Consider the following 14,290-nt stretch of genomic DNA (forward strand, 5'->3'; position numbering starts at 1 on the left):
GTAGCAGTCACATAAAGCTGCTCAGCCTGTACCGTACTTACTGTAGCAGTCACATAAAGCTGCTCAGCATGTACTGTACTTACTGTAGCAGTCACATAAAGCTGCTCAGCATGTGCTGTACTTACTGTAGCAGTCACATAAAGCTGCTCAGCATGTGTTGTACTTACTGTAGCCGTCACATAAAGCTGCTCAGCGTGTACTGTACTTACTGTAGCAGTCACATAAAGCTGCTCAGCATGTACTGTACTTACTGTAGCAGTCACATAAAGCTGCTCAGCATGTACTGTACTTACTGTAGCAGTCACATAAAGCTGCTCAGCATGTGCTGTACTTACTGTAGCAGTCACATAAAGCTTCTCAGCATGTACTGTACTTACTGTAGCAGTCACATAAAGCTTCTCAGCATGTACTGTACTTACTGTAGCAGTCACATAAAGCTGCTCAGCATGTGCTGTACTTACTGTAGCAGTCACATAAAGCTGCTCAGCATGTACTGTACTTACTGTAGCAGTCACATAAAGCTGCTCAGCATGTACTGTACTTACTGTAGCAGTCACATAAAGCTGCTCAGCATGTGCTGTACTTACTGTAGCAGTCACATAAAGCTGCTCAGCATGTACTGTACTTACAGCTATACTGAGCGGACCGACGCATGGACAGATTAGGTCCTATATATCGGACTGTACCTGCTGTCACCATACTATTTATTCCCTGATTTAGCACATTACAGATATCTGACCTCACTTACTGGATACCCAGGTAAGTCACCAGGCTACGGTCAGGTGCTGCCACGGTGACGGGTCATCACAAATCAGTAAGCGAATATTCAGAATATGTTATTGATTGTTCTGCACAGATAACAAGGTTTCCCCCATGGACATTGGAATGTGGGTAAATGAGAAAAAAAAACAATTGAAAATTTGGTCTATTAAATAACTGAATAATATGTATATTGTCACCGGGAGAGGGTGTAAATCTGACTCATCCGCGCCATTGCTGAATTCCATATGGTAATGCGGGAGTCTCCCGTGTACACTAACAATCCACACGTGAAAGCCTGTCCCGCCCACTGCAGTCATCATTAGTATCTGGGCTCGGACCCACTTCATGCTGGGTACAGAAGATACGTCTGAATCAGTTTCCATCTGAAAGCTACTATGAAGGAAGAAGCCGTCAGACGCATCCACAGTACGGAGCAGTTCCGGGCATCGCATGGTGCACCCAGGCACTACTCAGAAACATCCATAATACAGACAGTGTGTCCCGTGATCAAGGCCGTTTCTAGACAATTTAGCTCCCAGGGCAAATAAATAAAAATGCGCCCCCCCCCCCCCCAAATACACAACATGAAATACAAGAAACTGCGCGCGCCTGTGGCGCGCGCGCCGAAATAGGGGGCGGGGTTTATTTTAAAAGGGGGTGTGGCTTAAAATAAGGCCGTGGTCTAGCAGCAAAACAATTACCTTGCATCTCACTTTTGCAACCTGCATGTCCAGACATTGGTTACCGCAGGAATTGTCATTGTCCTCCCGCACTTAAGTTGGCGGGCTGAAGACCACACGGTGACATAAAAATATAAAGCCCCACACAGTTACCTAGTACGCCTCACAGATCAAGGCCAAACAATGACAGGCTACTTAAATCATTATACACTTTTTTATCCGTGATGCCAATTACACATTACATATTACGCCGCACACCATGATGGCAAGTACACAATACTCCCCACAACGTAATGCCTATTACACATTATGCCCAACGCGCCGCTGCCACACAACTGATGCCGTTTACTAATATGCCCCCACAGTGCCATACATATATGCCCCCACAGTGGCAGATATGCCCCCACAGTGCCACACATATGTCCCCACAGTGCCACACATATATGCCCCACAGTGACAGCTATGCCCCCACAGTGCCACACATATATGCCCCCACAGTGACAGCTATGCCCCCACAGTGCCACATATATATGCCCCCACAGTGAGAGCTATGCCCCCACAGTGCCACCCATATATGCCCCCACAGTGACAGCTTTGCCCCCACAGTGCCACAGATATGCCCCCACAGTGCCAGATATGCCCCCACAGTGCCACACATATGCCCCTACAGTGCCAAATATGCCCCCATGGTGCCACATATATGCCCCCACAGTGCAACACATATGCCCCCACAGTGCCAAATATGCTCCACAGTGCCACACATATGCGCCCACAGTGCCACACATATGCCCCCACAATGCCAAATATGCCCCCACAGTGCCACATATATGCCCCCACAGTGCCACATATATGCCCCCACAGTGCCACATATATTCCCCCACAGTGGCAAATATGCCCCCACAGTGACAGCTTTGCCCCCACAGTGCCACAGATATGCCCCCACAGTGCCAGATATGCCCCCACAGTGCCACACATATGCCCCTACAGTGCCAAATATGCCCCCACGGTGCCACATATATGCCCCCATAGTGCAACACATATGCCCCCACAGTGCCAAATATGCTCCACAGTGCCACACATATGCGCCCACAGTGCCACACATATGCCCCCACAATGCCAAATATGCCCCCACAGTGCCACATATATGCCCCCACAGTGCCACATATATTCCCCCACAGTGCCACACATCTGCCCCCCTCAGTGCCAGACCTATATGCCCCCACACTGCCAGAGGATAATATCCCAGCAGCAGCACAACTCACCATTGCTGCTGCTGGGGAGAGCAGAGTCCGGGTCTCGAGTCCCGTTGCCGCCGCCGCTGCTTCTGTTTCCCAGGGGAGGAGAGGGGAGCGCATATCGCATCTCTCCTTCCCCTTCACTGTGACGGCTGTCAGACAATCATATCTCGCGGGCTGGCTCCTTATTGGCTGCCGGCCCGCGAGCTGATTGGCTAACAGCCCAGTGACACAGCGAGGGGAAGGAGAGACTTATGCTCTCCTCTCCCCTCCAAGTCCAAGAAGAGAGATCATCTTTTTGGGGCGGCGGACGGGGCGTGCGGGGGGGACAGCGGCGTGGGGGAAGCTGGCGGGCGCCCTGGCTGCTAAACAGAGGCGGACAAGCCGTGCGGCGCCCCGGGCCGCTGCACGGCTTGTCCGCCTCTAGAAACGGCCCTGCCCGTGATTCTAAGAGTTTACACACTTCATCCAACATGGGTCAAGGCTGTAACAAACATGTACTGTAACAAGAGTGTAATGTGATTACAAGAACATATGGTTACAAACAGCGTCCCTTTACCTCGTACAAGAGAAGTTCCTGTAATACATATAGATACATTATGCAATCATTGTCCTGACTGGCTGATTATCAGTGGATCCGGCCAATGAGTGCATAGTGGGTAGCTGCAACCAATCAGCGATGATCGGCCTGTCGGGCAAGAGACATTTTCCAACATTCCAAACTGACCGCCCATCCTTTCACCTGTTCTGTCACAGGGGAGGCATGGGGAAATGTTCCCTCTACAGGGAAGGAACCCGGATCATGTGGCCATACACTACTATCCCATAGTGTATATCTGCTGGTCTGACAGACATTGCATAGTGTATGCCCAGCATAAGACGGGTATGGGTCATAGGGTCGACACAAGCATTAGGTCGACGATAGGGAAGTGAACAGGGAGAAGGTCCTAATGCAAGCATGTCCAAACTATGGCCCTCCAGCTGTTGTGAAACTACAAGTCCCATCATGCCTTGCCTCAGTTTTGCTTTTAGGGAATGTTAAACTATTGCAAGGCATGCTGGGATGTGTAGTTTCACAACAGCTGGAGGGCCATAGTTTGGACATGCCTGTAATGAATGAAGCATCCTCTGTAGAGTAATAAAGACCTGGTAATATTACAGTCCCGCACTCGCTGTCCCTTCCCAGTGATATCTGGGCCTCTTAGCAGCCCGTGGTTCTGTGAGAAAGGACCGGCAAGTGTGTAGTATAAGGAGGACAGTAACGTATCTTTATTGCAGTTGACATTTGGGCCGAATAGTAACACTTGGCTCAAACAAAACGTCTACACAAGTACCTACCTCGGGAGGTTTGGAGCAGATGCCGACGTCATCACAGCAGATGGGGAGGAAGGTGTTGAGGGCTGCGGAGATTCTGGGGCTCTTGGAACCCTTCCCATTCGGTACCAGATGCCCATACTGTTCAGCTCCCTATCCAGGAGACATACACAAACACATGAGTATATAACTATATTAGTAAGGCTGACTAATGTGGTAGCTCAACATCCTAACAAAAGAAAAATGGGGGCGTGGCCAAGCACGCAACGGTCCAGACGTGCTTTTCAGGTGCTCCCGCAGCCCGGCACTATAAACACCCCAAAGGCAGCATTCCGGGGGACCCTGCCCCCTCCAGCCTACACCGCCAGCAGCCCCATTACCTCCGGTCACGCCGGTCCTTGCAGCGGAGCCGGAAAGCGTTTCTAAACGCTTTCGCGGGTTGCGGCCTGGTCCGGCGGCCAGAGCCTCAATTTTGGAGCCGCGGCAGACGCGCGGTCCACGAGATCTTCGTGGCGCGGGGATCCCCCTCCAGGACAGCTCCCTCGCACTTGCCCCGGACCCACTTGGGCCTGATCAGACGGCCACCCGCAGCCCACAAGGAGGGGGACAGACGCCGGCAGCTCTGATACTGCGCCCACTGGACACTAGCCGTGTCTGCCTGCAGTGATCTGCCCCACCATCGGCCGGGACTCCGGGGACCCTCCTAGAAGTACTGTGAGTAACCCCCTGGGGGAGCTTTGACCACACAGCCTCCAGGGCGAGTTGGGGCCTCGAAGGAGAACTCAATCTCCCTGTGGCCACCATCCTACCCCCTAACACAGTGCCCCCCACCACTGCCAGCATCCCCACAGCTGCCATAACCTCTGGCATACAGCACCTTCCCCCACCAGCCTCTTCCTCAGGCGCTCCCACTGAACCCCCAGGCCTGAACCCAGGGACCCACACCGATAACCCCCTGCTCTGCTCAGCCGGCCTGGCAGTGCGGACCCGTACTCCCCCACACTAGCCCTCCGAACTCGGAACTACCCCCAGGGACCCACCCTAACACTTGTTCTGGTAATAACACCCCCAGAAAGTGCGGGAGTACCTCGGAAGCCCCTTCTATACCTCCTTTACCTGCTTAAATGTGAGCGCCCTGCAGGCATGGCCGCCACTCTCTAAAGACCAGATTCTAGCTACCACCATGCTATTGTAACTTGGAACTGTAACCCCCTCGGTACCACACCCCATCGCTCCTCCGCGCCACCGCACCTGGGCAGCTAATATGCCCTCCAAGAGAGCCAAGGACGTTGGGCCAGTGAGGATCTCCATGTCCTCCAGGAGGTCCTCCCAGATCCCGGTACCCCACTCCAGCAACTCAAAGCAGATGCCCCCTCCTTTGGGAGTAATTGAAGAGCCGGCTCACACATCGGCAGTGGCGGGTATTGACGCTAACTCGAATGAACCAGTAACGGTGAAGTCCCTATGCCAGGTTTTCTCCGCGTTCCAGGCAGAGATAGCCAAGGACCTTAAGCTGGCCATACGGGAGGTCAAAACTGAGCTGGTGGCGATAGGCGACAGAACAGACCACCTTGAGCGGAAAATGGAGGAACTAGTTGCGTCCCACAATTATCTTATAACCTCCTACGACCAACAGCAACAGGAGATCACCCAGTTTAAGTCCAAGCTGGCAGATTTAGAGGACAGGTCCAGACGTAACAACGTAAAAATTAGAGGCATCCCTGACTCCGTAGCTAACCCTGAGCTCGAAGGTTACTCCGTCTCCCTGTTCCGTAAACTCCTCCCCGCCATTGATCCCAAAGAGCTGCTGATCGACCGCATCCACCGCCTCCCCAGACCGAAGACGGTCTCTGCCGACCTACCCAGAGATACCCTCCTCAGAGTTCACTTCTTTACGGTGAAGGAACAGCTGCTGAGAGCGGCCCGTGAGCGAAAAAACACTGATATCCTGGGCGGTCTCCAATTATTCCAAGACTTCTCCCCTGCGACCTTGGCCAACAGGAGAGCATTTGCCCCCATCACTTCGGCCCTACGCTCTCACGATATCCGGTACCTCTCTGTTCCCAGCCTCCCCCCCCCCCCGCCCCCTCCCCCCCTCAACCTGGATGGCAGAAACTGTTTCCAATACACCCCCAGAACCGAGTGCCCCTCACACTGTCACTGGCTGGCTTCCTACCATCCCCCTTAAACCATATAAATGCCTAAATTCCTAACACTAAATGTTAAGGGTTTAAACTCCCCTAACAAGCGCAGATTGGCTCTTTCATATTTCCACAAACAAAGAGCAGAAGTGGTCGCGCTCCAGGAAACGCACTTTGCCGCTTCCAACCCCCCTACTTTTAGAGACTCCAATTACCCTATCGCCTTCTATGCCAATGGCCCGGCTAAGAGAAATGGAGTGGCGGTCCTGTTTAGCAAAAACACCTCCTTTGTCCTACAATCCCAAGTGTCAGACAAGAATGGTAGGTACCTGCTACTAACAGGCCTCCTCGAAGACAGGCTGACCACAATTGTTTGTATTTACGCTCCCAACTCTAACCAGATCCCCTTCCTGCGTAAGCTTCTTTCCCGGGTTAAGAACTCAGCTAAGGGCTCCCTGATCCTATTGGGCGATTTTAATCTGACCCTAGACCACCTGCTAGATAAGTCTCGATGCCCCCCTGGCCGCCAATCCTCCTCTACCAATGCGTCCCTTGCATTTCGCAACCTCCTGTTAGAATTCGACCTATATGACACCTGGAGGACCGCCTACCCCTCGGGACGTGAATACACGTTTTATTCCCCCGTACATAATACGTACTCCAGGATAGACTTCATCCTTTGTGACAAATGGACGCTTCAGCACACTACAAACGTCGACGTCCTCCCAATCACCTGGTCCGACCACGCCCCCGTGGTGTGGCAGTGGGATTTCCAACCGTCCAAAATCCCCCCTAGACCCTGGAGACTCTTCCCACACCTACTAACAGACCCCTCCGCTAAAGACACCATCCTAAACTCTATCCAATCTTACATGTCCAATAACGCACCACAAGATACCTCCGTGGTCACTCACTGGTGCGCCTTTAAAGCGGTCACCAGGGGGGCGGCCATACAGGCGGGTGCCACTCTCAAACGGAGAGCCATTGCAACCCAGAAATCCCTAGAATCCAAGCTGTCCGTTCTGGAATCCCAGAACAAAACAGCCCCATCCAGCCTCTTGAAAAAAGAGTTGGCTGAGGTGCGTAGCCAACTGCAAAAACTTCTCTTGGCACGCACCCAGGCCGCCCTGAATAGACTACGCCATAAATTCTATCTTTCCAGCAACAGATCAGGTAGAATGCTCGCCCGTAAATTACGTGCCCAACAAGCCAGGAATAGGATAAAATGCATCATCTCCCCCAACAAAGTGAAGCTCAGTAACCTCAAAGATATAGCTAATCAATTCGCAGAGTATTACTCCAAACTTTATAACCTGTCCTCAGATCCCTCCACGCCACAACCCTCTAGCGACACTATCTCTGACTTCCTCCATGGTTTGCAATTCCCCTCTCTTACCCCGACACAGCTGGATGCCCTGAATGCCCCATGGACAGATTTAGAGGTCCAGGCGGCCATCAAATCCCTACCCCGCAACAAAGCACCAGGACCCGACGGGTTTATTGCTGAGTTCTATACCACATTTAGAGATCTTTTATCCCCGTACCTAACAAACCTATTTAACTACCTGTCCTCCACGGGTCAAGCAGCACCAGAGCTCCTGGAAGCCCGTATAGTCACTATCCCAAAGCCAGGTAAAAGCCCGACCCTCTGTCAGAACTATAGACCCATTGCACTATTAAACACCGATATCAAGCTATTCGCCAAACTGATGGCACTTCGTATCAACCAATTCCTGCCCCAGTTGGTGCACCCGGACCAAACAGGGTTTGTCCCTGGACGACAGGCCTCGGACAACACCAGACGAGTGTTTGACCTGGTCGACTCTCTCTCGGTGGGACAAGACCTCCTCCTTTTATCCCTAGATGCTGAAAAAGCATTTGATAGATTGAATTGGAAGTATATGGAGGAGGTCTTGTCGCGCTTTGGCTTTAGTGGTCGGATTCTCACCTCGATCCTATCGCTGTATAGCTCCCCGTCGGCCCGGGTGTTCACCAACGGCTTTGTATCCGATCCATTTAAAATTTCTAACGGCACCAGACAGGGCTGCCCCCTATCCCCACTAATCTTTGTTCTTTCCATAGAACCCTTAGCTATCTCCATTCGACATGACCCAAACATTCCTGGCTTGCGCACGGGCCCTATTAACCACAAACTTAGTCTGTTTGCGGACGATGTACTCCTTTTCGTGACTAATCCTGTTACTACCCTCCCTTTTCTTCATTCAACACTGTCTTCCTTTAGTGCTGCCTCATACTATAAGCTCAACACCACCACCAAGACGCCCTCCCGATAAACCTCACTAATTTGCTGCCCTTGCTGAAAGATACATATAAATACAACTGGCAGACCCATACGATAAAATACCTAGGCATTCATATTACACCCCTCATGGCGAATGTTTTCGACGCCAATCTATCCCCCCTCCTAGCCTCTCTTGCTGTCCTCTCCAAGTCCTGGCTGTCGTTCGAGATCTCCTGGTTGGGTCGTATGGCGGCCTTCAAGATGTCGTTACTCCCTAAGCTAATGTATTTGTTCCGCACCATCCCCTATGCTTTTCCTAAAAAGTCTCTACAACTAGCCACCACTATTCTGTCAAAGTATGTCTGGGCGGAGAAACCCCCTAGGATGGCCCGCTCGAAAATGTCGATCCCCAAGGCTTTCGGGGGACTAGACCTCCCCGACTTACTTCACTACCACTCTGCATGTCTACTGGCCCCGATTAAGCACTACAATGACTTTAGCGCCCCCAGAGCATGGGTGACCATCGAACAGACCTACTCCCCCCAGATACCGCTTTCAGACCTCCTCAAGATCCCGAAGCACATTAGACCCTCCCTCCCAAACCTACTCCCATCCACTAAAGCTTCCCTCCACGTGTGGGACCAACTTATTGCTAAGCTCCCTCCTCCGCACTCCCTTATCGCCACCCTACCTATCACTACAGTAGCTAAATTAATTCCCAACCTTCGATTGACGACTTGGAGGACGTGTGGGATCGCCTCTTTAGGTGATGTCCTAGATGCCCACTCCTTGGCCCCTTTCTCCTCTACCACTATATGCAACTTTCACATTGGTGGAGAACGCATTTCCATAACTACTCCTCCCCAAATGCCCTCTCTCAATTAGCCCTCTCTAGGCCTACCATGGTGCATTACAAAGGGGACATCTCATTCTGGTATAGGACCTTGGTGACCCCCTCTGTCTTCACCAAGACCTCGGCCCATAGAAAATGGGAGGCGGACTTGGGCGGCCCCTTGTCCCCTGCCCAGTGGCAAAATATATTTTTATCCGCCTACACAATGTCCCGTTGCTTGAACCACACTGAGATGCAAATTAAACTTATCAACAGACTCTACTTAACCCCCGACCGTCTCCACGCCTTCTGGCCTTCATGCTCCAACCAGTGCTGGAGACAATGCGGCTCTGTGGGCACTATATACCACATCTTCTGGTCTTGCTCAAAACTCCAGGAGTACTGGAAGGGAGTCTTCGATTTGATTTCCAGGGTCCTCCAGATTGATATCACCCCCTCCCCGAGCATCGCCTTGCTCCACATATACCCCAAGATGTCCCAACCCAGAAAACATATGTCCTTGGGCACATCCTCATTGCTGCACGTGCTAACCTGGCTCAGCAATGGAAGCAACCCTCCCCCCCATCACTCCTCAAGGTTAGCCTGAAAATCAACCACCATTTCTATATGGAAACCAACACCCTGCCTACCTCACCCAGCCCTTCCCCCCCTCACCCCCGCTGGTCTCCTTGGTTCAAGTACATCACAGACGGGGAAGGTGCCAAACTTCTCCCCTCCGGGACCACCCAAAGTTTACCACAGTTCAGCCTAGTTGAGTAGCCAGATGCTTCCCCCCTCTCAAGCCCAATTCCTCAGCCCGGCTCCTCCCACCCGGTGTGATGCAAGGGCCACTGAACCGAAGCGTTAGACAAAACTGTCTATTAAATAACTATTGTTGGTTGAAAGTTCTGCATTGTCTATGCCTATGTTGTTTTACTAGGTCACTCTGCGTAGTGACATGTTATGGGTTATTTACCAATCTGTACACCACTTGCTTCCATTTGCTATCCATGTCCCCCCCCCCTCCCCATCTTGATTGCCCCCCCCCCCCCTTCTTCTTTTCTGTACCCCATAAAATTTTCTGTACCAATAAAAATCTATTGATGGAAAAAAAAGAAAAGAAAAATAGGATATTTCTGCCCTGAGGTAACGTACTCATGGGCCTAATATGTTCCTCTGTAATGCAACCAAGCACATAATGGACACATTAAATACAGGGATTGATCTATATTGGATATACATCTTGATTACCAATGGCATTTCACCATAAAGGAAAGAGTCAAATCACTGAATGTTTTATGAACATCGCTTGGCTATGTCTGGTATATCAGCCACAGAAAGATTATGAATAAACATTGTTCTATAATAATGATGCACGTTCCCCATTTCCAGCTACCCGATGTGTACCCAGCATAATATCACTAGTGTTCCTTCTAAGCTTCTTTTACAGGGTGCTGCACCCTGCCCGTTTTTAAAACCTCAAAATGCTCCCAGCCCTTTTTGTGTGTGGCACTCTGCGCCCTTGCGCTGCCCCCCACCGCGTTGACGTGCCGCTGAGAACTTTCGGTGTGTGCCATCATGTGTAATGGGTATTACGGTGTGTGGTATAATGTGTAATGGCCATTGTGGTGCATGGTATCATGTGTAATGGGTATTACATTGTGTGGTATAATGTATAAGAGGCATTACAGTATATGCCATAATGTGTAAGAGGCATTATGGTGTGTGGTGTAATGTGTAAGAGTCATTACAGTGTGTGCCGTATTGTGTGATGTCATTAGGTCATAATATGTAATGGACATAGCTCAGTATGACAATGTGTAATGGGTATTACGGTGTGTGGTATAATGTGTACTGGGCATTATGGTGTGTGGTATAATGTGTAATGGGTATTTTGTTGTGTGATATAACGTGTAGTTGTCATTATTACAGAATATGTAATGGACATAGATCAGTATGACAATGTGTAATGGGTAGTAGGGTATGTGGCATAATGTGTAATGGGCATTATGGTATTTTGTTTTAATGTGTAATGGGTATTACGGTGTGTGGTATAATGTGTAATGGGCATTATGGTATTTTGTTTTAATGTGTAATGGGCATTATGGTGTGTGGTATAATGTGTAATGGGCATTATGGTGTGTGCGGTATAATGTGTAATGGGTATTACGGTGTGTGGTATAATGTGTTTTCATTGCGACAGAATATGTAATGGCCATAGCAGAGTATGACAATGTGTAATGGGCATCATTCTTATAATTTTTGCTGTTTCTGATGTAAATTTCTAGTATAAAATGTGCTCTTTTGATTGAAAAAAGTGCTCTGCCTGATGGTCAGCGCCCTGCCCTAAAAAAATCAGAGTGTGAACACTAGTGGGGTATTGCCAGCAGCCACTTTACGGGATATGGTCGTATTGTCGACACCACTTAGGTCGACAGTCATTAGGTCGACACCGTTGGGTCGACAGGTGGCAGGTGGGGTATGGCCAGCAGTCACAGTAACATATTCACAGAGGGGTATAGCCAGCAGTTACAGTATCGTATACACAGTAGGGTTAAAGCCAGCAATCACAGTAACGTATACACAGAGGGGTATGGCCAGCAGTTACAGTATTGCATACACAGTGGGGTTAAAGCCAGCAGTCACAGAAATGTATACACAATGGGGTTACGAGCAGCAGTCACAGTAATGTATACACAGTGGGGTATGGCCAGCAGTCACAGTAATGTATACACAGTGGAGTATGGCCAGTAGTCACAGTATGCACAGGAGTCCAGTAGAAAAAAAAAAAAATTACAGCAGAGTGCGCAGCGGAGCATGCAAAGCGCAGGCTTCCATCCAATATAATGGCGCAGAGCCGCAGTCGCACCGAATTCTGTGGGATGCAATTCTCTGGAGAACCCAAGGCTGGGAAGATCGCACATGGTGGCCCACACTGTAATGCCCATCACACATGATGGTTGTCCACACCGTAATGCCTATCGCACATGATGTCCCACACTGTAATGCCTATCACACATGATAGCCCACACTGTAATGCCCATCGCACATGATGACGGTCCACACTGTAATGCCCATCACACACGATGACCCACACTGTAATGCCCATCACACACGATGACCCACACTGTAATGCCCATCACACACGATGACCCACACTGTAATGCCCATCACACACGATGACCCACACTGTAATGCCCATCACACACGATGACCCACACTGTAATGCCCATCACACACGATGACCCACACTGTAATACCCATCGCACACCTTAACAGCGACTACATATGATGGCACATAAGAGCCTCTTACCTACATGCTCATTGCCAGGGGTTTCTTACTCAATGCCAAAGGTTTTATGCTTAGTTGCCAAGAAGGTTTCATGCTCGTTGCCCAGGAGGTATTATATCCTTGTTACCCAGAATGGGAAAGGCAACCCCAGCAAGCCCTCCTGTCTGTGGAGGGAGGGCTTAGCCGGCAGGAAGAGCTGACAGCCACTGCTAGCAGAGAGCAGCTTAGCGTTGTGGCGGGGGGGGGGGGAATTGTCACTTTAAAGAGCTGCCATGCCGCTCACTTCTCAGGACTTCAGCAGTGGTAACAGCATGGGGGACGGTGGCGGGCTACATCTGTAACAACAGACACACAGCTTTCAGCAGAGAGCTCATCAGCGTTTCAGTGCATGCAGGGGGGCGGATGAGAAAGTTTGCAAGGGGTGTCAGCGCATCAGGGGGGCAGCGGAAGGGCGCAAAGTCCCAGACACAAAAAGGGCAGGAACACTAATTTCTGTGTCCTATGGATGACAGAAGGAGGGTGATATGGTCAGATGTATCTGCCTTCACCGTGGTTCGCAACAAGAGGACTAGCGCAGATTTTGACCCAACTTGAATAACTCTGCAGCTCTTAAGGCCCCCATCTGCTAGGGTGGGGAATCGCCTGTGGTACCCCGCCAACTCACCCGGCAGCTGCTACGTTCAGTTCACAAATATTTCTACCCATGCATGTTGCCCCTTCTTTATATAAACACCTCTTTCTACACTTTTATGAAAACTCTTCACTACTGTATAACCGCAGCTCACCGTTACCATTCTAAACAGTCTCTTGTTACAGTACATCTTCAGTTGTGACACCTGTCAGTATCACACTGACCCCAGGGGTTAATAAACTGCTTTCTGTTCTACCCTGATACTAGTAAATCTCCTAAACTCCAATACTGCTCTAAAACAAACAGTCATATTTATTGTGGGTTTTATTACTGTTTTAATTCAGCTCATCCTGGAAAAGGATTTGTGGCATTGAAAAAACCTCTGCGAGTATTTATAACAGTGTCTTGAGAATAAAACATTAATCTGGTCATGTAATTATAATTATGGTCAAAATAATAGGCAAAATCAGTGCTGGTGGCTGCCAATCGTAAAATATGTGATAACAGAAGTGAATCACTTGCCTCACCACATAATCAACTAAATATATATTTTTTTGGCATTTTTCAATAAAGAAACTTTTAGCCTAGTGCTGCTGTGAAAAAAATTCTGATACTCTCTCTAGGTCTGTGGGTCCCAACCTCGGTCCTCAGGACCCCCCAACAGTCTGCATTTTCCAGGTCACCCGGCAGGTGCACTCATTATTCACTGACACATTTTAAAAGATCACAGGTGGAGCAAAGTATTTCACCTGTGATCCTGCATGGAGGCCGGGAAAATGTACACTGTTGGGGGGTCCTGAGGACCGAGGTTGAGAATCACTGCTCTTGGGTGTTGGGATTTAAAAAAAGTTTGGGAACCACTGTCCTACGCCATACTCGAAAGATGTACCGAAAAAGTTACTTGCAGCCAATCAAGCAGGTCTGAATCACCCTCTACATTTAGTTTTCTGTACTGTTGCTGGAAGTCTGCATACTTTTATTCAGGTTATGTATGGTTCTATCTATATGATGCTTTGAAATAAAAATCATTCTTTAAAAAAAAAAAACTTTCAAAAATTCTATAGACTTAATGTTCTATAGAAATATCTCACAAGAAGCATTTAGGCATAGACACGCCCATAGCATACCCTCCAACATCTGAAGGGCAGAAATCGGTACACA

The 14,290-nt window shown here is 49.6% G+C and overlaps 2 long non-coding RNA genes across 2 annotated transcripts in view; one reads left to right on the forward strand and one right to left on the reverse strand.

Annotated features, from left to right (window-relative positions):
• The window catches only part of LOC146056311 (uncharacterized), a 488,478-nt gene that overhangs the window by 462,159 nt on the left and 12,029 nt on the right, over positions 1-14,290 (forward strand). The gene's annotated exons all lie outside the window — the stretch shown is intronic.
• LOC146056312 (uncharacterized) overlaps positions 4,015-14,290 on the reverse strand; it is a 110,408-nt gene continuing 100,132 nt past the window's right edge. Inside the window, exon 4 of the long non-coding RNA XR_014469130.1 lies at positions 4,015-4,144. This is a non-coding gene — a long non-coding RNA (uncharacterized LOC146056312). The remainder of the gene's footprint in view (positions 4,145-14,290) is intronic.

Source organism: Crinia signifera, unplaced genomic scaffold (assembly GCF_055691185.1).
Source record: "Crinia signifera unplaced genomic scaffold, ASM5569118v1 HAP2_SCAFFOLD_79, whole genome shotgun sequence".
NCBI lineage: Eukaryota > Metazoa > Chordata > Amphibia > Anura > Myobatrachidae > Crinia > Crinia signifera.